Here is a 5,443-nt window from a genome sequence, read left to right on the forward strand (position 1 = left end):
GAAGACTATAGGAGAGGTGGCCTGGGATGGGGTCAGGGTGGACGAACCTCAGTGGACTACGGAATGCTGAATGGGTGGCCTCCACTTGCTTCTGAGGACCACTGTCCAGCGCTACACCAAGGGTGGTCTGGATTGAGGTATTGGCATCCGTTTTTAAGTAAAGCAACACCCTCTGGTTCCACCCCAGACTCTCAGAATCCTAGACTCTGGAGCTGGGGCCCAGGAGGCTGCGGAGATGAGCTGTCTAGGAGATTGGCCTTACACAGCCCCAGCCCTGGCAGCACCTGACACTTTTCCCCTGGCCTCTGGTTGTTGATGTGCACACACAAGCTCCAGGGGTTGTGACTGAATTTTGTGCTGTTCATTATCATTTATTGGTTCAACTTTTGATAACTTGCATTCAATGACATGCAATCGTCTTTTCACGTGCAATACCCTGGGGGTCCAGTGCAATCTTTCCGTTTGTACACACCCATGCAGCCCCCACTGAAATCAACATATAGAACCTTTCCAGCCCCCCAAACACAGCAGCACCCCCTTCCAAACAGTTCTCCCAAAGGGAACCACTGTTCTCAGCACCATCTCCAGACAGTGCTTCATAGAAAAAGGATTATGCCATAAGCACTCTTCAGTGTTGGTTTTCTTGCCCTTTGTTGGTGCCTGTGACACTCTCTATATCACTGTGTATAGCCCCCACTTGTTCTTTTTCATTGCTCTGTAGTATTTCATTATATGAATGTACCACAAGCTCTGAATCCATCCTACCATTTGCTAACATTTGGATGGTTTCCGATTTAGAACTGTCATGAATAAAGCTGCTGGACACCTTTTCACCCTTGTTCTTTGAGAACATAAGCACTCGTTTCTTTTGAACAAGGGTGGAGTTGCTAATGTACAGCTTTTGTAGATACTACAGGGTTTTTATAAAAAGGGTGTACCCACTTTCATCCAGCCGAGTGTCTGTGAGTTGGTGATTTTCCAGCAGGACTTAGACGGCGGCCCCCTCCATGTTACAGACAAACCCAGCTCAATGATGGAACGTCACTTTCCCACGACTGTGGATCACGCCCTGATCTGCCCTGTCAGTGGGAATAACTCGCTTTCTCTTCCTGGGTCTCAGTTTCCTCATCTGTAAAACAGGGGGTGGGGTGAGGCTGGTGAGACCTGCAGCCACAAAACTCTTTCTTGGAAATACTACACAGAAGTCCTCGGGGGCTCTGCCTTGACCTGGAGGTGGGTGGAGTGTGCCCACCTTGAATTCCTAGGGCTCTCCAGACCCAAGGGTGACCTGCCAAGACCCAGTCAACTCACAAAGAACCTCAAGTCCGTTCTAACCATCAAAATCTTCTCAACTGTCCTGAGAGCTGCCTGCCACTGTGGCCCGACTCCAGCTACGGGAGCCCGTGACACTCCCAGGGCAGGCTCAGAGAGGCGGCCAGCCAGCGAGAGATGCCCCTTCTGGAGGAGCCGTCCACTCGGTCCTTTCCCTCCCCTTCCAAGCCTTAGATTCTGGAAAACAAAGACCCACAATGTCAGGTACTGAGGCTATCATCTTAACCGGAGACAGTTGGAAGAAGTAACAGCAGAGTTTGTCCCCGGGTGATGCAGCGCGATTTTCAATTTACATAATGTCGAGATGCAACCTGAGAACCTTCTAGAAGCAAAGGTAGTGTTTGGGGGAAGGAAAAAAAGGACCCATTTATTCCTGTCCCCACGTCCAGGCGATGACAACAGAGCACACGTGTAGAAGGAGGAACAAAGGAGCTCCACGGAGGGAGGCCCACAGAGGGAGGCCATGGAGGGAGGCCCATGGAGGGAGGCCCACAGAGGGAGGCCCACGGAAGGAGGCCTGAGGGAAGGGACGTCCCCAGCTGGTGTGCTGGCACTGCCTGGAGAGCTGCTGGCCCGGTTCTGAAGGACGGAGGCCTGCCATGGGCCCCTGCTCCTCTGCCCCCTCCAGTTTTGTCATCTCCGTCGCCCCCTCCCCAGTGAGTGCCCTTTTCCTTCCCTGGCACCTTGATGGAGCCATTGGCGAGCGTTGCCGAGTGCCGACCATGGCCAGGCCTGCTCTCCACAGCGGGGATGCCCAGAGGACGCAGTGGCCCACCATGCGGAGCAGATGGCATGCTCCTGAGATGACACGTCTCTCCTAAGGGAACCAGAGGGACCTCCCTTCCTCCTGTGGCCATCATGGTCTGATGCTGCAGCGCTGGCCACAGCCCCCCAACATCTCTGCCCCCCCTGAGGTCCCCTTCCCGCTCTTGACTCTCCTTCCCCCCAGCTGAGATCCTGGGGCTTTCTACCTAAGCCTCCCTGAGCCCATCCCTGTTGCTTTGAGGACGAAGCTGAATCGCTGGGCAGCTCCGCTCCACAGAGCCACTCGGGGACCCACTTCCTTCCGCCTTTGTGGCCCTTCAGCCCCCCACCCCCACCCCGACAGGCTCACCGTCTCCTTGGTCAACGTTGTCCCGACACCATCGTGTCCAGACTCTAACTGTGGAAACGAGAAGATGTGGAGGAGGCCCGGGGAAGGCGCGGACCCCGTCCAGATGCAGCACACCTGTCGGTGAGGACAGAGCGGCGGGCTCACCCAACAGCACTGAGGCTCAGACCTGCAGCCGGGGCCCAGCTCTGCAGCGTTACCCCCTCGGTGCCATTCAGAGCTCCTGTGGGATGAGCGGAGGCCTCGAAGTGCAGTTCTCCTGCCCAGCCTGGCTGCCTTGCTGTCTTGCAGCTCTGGGTCCTGCCAGCCCCCTGGTAAACACTAGGTGATGGCTACGATGCCAACGTGGGAAGGGGGATTGGGGTTAATACCCAGCAGTCTCTTTAACCCCCTTGGAGCAGGAAAGGGAATGGCCGAGGTCAGGAAGCTAACTGTCCCCTCCCGTCCCGACCTCCCCAGTTCTCAGCATGCTCTTCCTCATTCATCCAGTCACACCCCAAGTTCCAGGAAACTGACCCTGCGTCACAGATCTGCACACGAGGGTTTGCCAGGGGGACTGGCTCCATGGATGCTTGGAAATTAGAAGGAAACGGGGTTTAAATGAGAGTGGAAAAAGAGACTGGTGAAGAAATGTGATGAAATGGGCGGCTTCTGGTCCCCTGTGCCATCTCCCGCTGTTCCCATGGCTGCCTGCGGTTTGGAGATCCGAGATGAACTTCTCTCTGAACGCTGGTTCTGCTGGTCTCCGCCTGTCTGCCCAGGCCATCTCGGGCTCCCCTGGGGGCCACTGCTCATACTGAGCCATCCCTGCCTCCAGCAGAGAGCAAGCATCCCTAAGAATGGGACTTGGAATTCCAGAGGGAGGAGAACCTCAGAACCGGTTCACCCCTTGATTTTCCCAGGGGATACCGAGGCTCAGAGAGGCAAAGGGAAAGGCCAGAGACCAGCCAAGTGGGAGGGCTGTGGCCACCACCCCAGCCTTTCCACCTTCTCTGCCATGAATCTCCACCCTTGCCCCGTATGCGTTTCTCTGGTGACCTGAAATAAAGGAGAAGGAGTCAGCCAGACCTCAGAGCCGGCTCCCAGCCCTGAACGTGCTACACCAGCTCTCTGGGTCCTCAAACCAGTGAGCACCCTCAGCCCATTTCACACAACCAAGCTTCAGTTCAGAGATACAGAGAGACGGGGGGGGGGGGGGGGGGGACACACACTGAAGCCAGTCAGTGTGATCTCAGGGCCCTGCTGTCCCCGTGACTGAGGCTGGGCGGGGCCAGAGCGGCGAGTTCCTGCTCAAGATGTCCTTCTGGACCTTGATGCAGGAGCCGGCGACTTGGGAATGAGGTGCTGGTGGTCTGGGAGCAGAGCTGAGTCCTCTGGCAGGTTCACTGTCACAGGCAGGATCTGTCTTAGAGGTTCATCCAGCCCCAGCACGGGAGGAGATTATTCTCAATAACATACAGTCGGCTGTGACATTATGATTCTTAGACTATAAATCAATAACCAAAATAAAGTAAATTATTAGGTCTGGGTGGCATGAAATATGGGCACAGACAAAGAGACTTAGGGGTCCAATTTGCTCTAAATCAGTTTAACCACCTTCCAGCTTCCCACATTACAGTCTTCATCTAGCCCATTAGCGAGATTAGTACGTGGTTTTTACAATTAAGCTGCATATTTTATCACGTCTCCTTCTTTCACGCTATATAAACTTTCAGGAAATTACAGACTCATAAACTTTGGCATTAAGCATGAGGCCATAGGAAGCAGAGAAACCAGAAAGATGTGGAGGGGCAACCGTGAGTTCCTCACTCCATATTTTTTATGTGATGGAAAAAAAAAAAAGGCCTTCATTAATTTGACCATTAGGATAGAATAAAAAATTCAAACAAATTGATTTAGAAATGAGTGACTCGATGCACATAACGGTGTCCTCTGGGGATTATGGGGCCTTTTTCAATTGCTAAGAAGGAAGGTTTAAGATTTAATATAGATGAGTTGGGGTGTTCTCAGGGGGTAGTGAGTTATTCTGCTCTCAGAGCAAGAAAAATACATTTTTTCCCCCTGAGTCTGGGATGGTTTCTGGTCTCCCCATGGGCCCTGTATACATGATTTGGGATCAGCACCCAGTACTTGGTAAATCAGAGAGTAAAAAGGCACGTGGCAGGCGTGTCCTGCGAGCTGTTTCCTGACTTTGTCTCTGGGGCGTTTGGAGGCAGGGCTCCCACACAGCATCCGTGATGCACACGTATGTGCAAACGTACACACAGACGCAGCCCCTCCTACCCAGCCAAACTCCTGGAAGGAAACCCCGCTCCCAGCAGTTAGAAAACCCCATCCCAACCTCAGCTGGGACACCGTTCCTGGGCTCATAAGCAGCTGAGCATGGAAGGACCTTTAGAGCATTTTCTAGAACCCTCTCCCAAGAAACCAAGAGAGAAAGCTGAGGACTTACCCCAGGGCTCACAGACAGGAAAGTGCTGTGCAGGTCCTGGGCTCCTCAGTCCCCTCGGGGGCGGAAAGCAAGGTCCTGGTGATCATGGGCATCCAACAGACCTCAAGGCAGTCTTTATTCTTGGGCCTAAGCTGTAAAATAAGAAAACCTGGATGTTAAAGATGATGTTATAAGGAGTCGCTAAAATCTGATACACACAGAGTGCTTAGACGGGCGTCTGTCACATAGCAAGCCCTTGGTAAATGTCAACTGGTACGATTTTGATATGAACATTATTATTGCCGACTGCGTAAGAGGCACTGTGGTGCTAGGAATCTGTGGCATCATTTAACTAATCAAATATTTACCAGGCGCCCACTGCGTGCAGGCCTTGGGTTGCCTGTGGGGGATGCTGGTGGGAGTCAGTCTGCATTACTTCTTGCGCAGCATCGGAGTCTGATGGGAAGGTGACCACACAAGCCAGTAAGTGGCAGTCTGAGGCAGGTGTGCTAATAGACAGCTCCCCTAAACTGCCTCAGAGGTCACACGGGGGAAGTGGAGGGGTTGTC

The 5,443-nt window shown here is 53.4% G+C and overlaps 1 long non-coding RNA gene across 1 annotated transcript; it reads right to left on the minus strand.

Moving 5' to 3' along the window:
- Positions 1 to 350: 350 nt before the first annotated feature.
- LOC144377345 (uncharacterized) lies at positions 351 to 3,596 on the minus strand. The gene is made up of 3 exons (XR_013438260.1): positions 2,960 to 3,596; positions 2,447 to 2,560; positions 351 to 1,129 (listed from the first exon to the last, which is right to left on the minus strand). It is a non-coding gene; the product is annotated as an uncharacterized LOC144377345 (long non-coding RNA).
- Between the last annotated feature and the right edge of the window lie 1,847 nt (positions 3,597 to 5,443).

Source organism: Ictidomys tridecemlineatus, chromosome 4 (genome assembly GCF_052094955.1).
Source record: "Ictidomys tridecemlineatus isolate mIctTri1 chromosome 4, mIctTri1.hap1, whole genome shotgun sequence".
In the NCBI taxonomy this organism is placed as follows: domain Eukaryota; kingdom Metazoa; phylum Chordata; class Mammalia; order Rodentia; family Sciuridae; genus Ictidomys; species Ictidomys tridecemlineatus.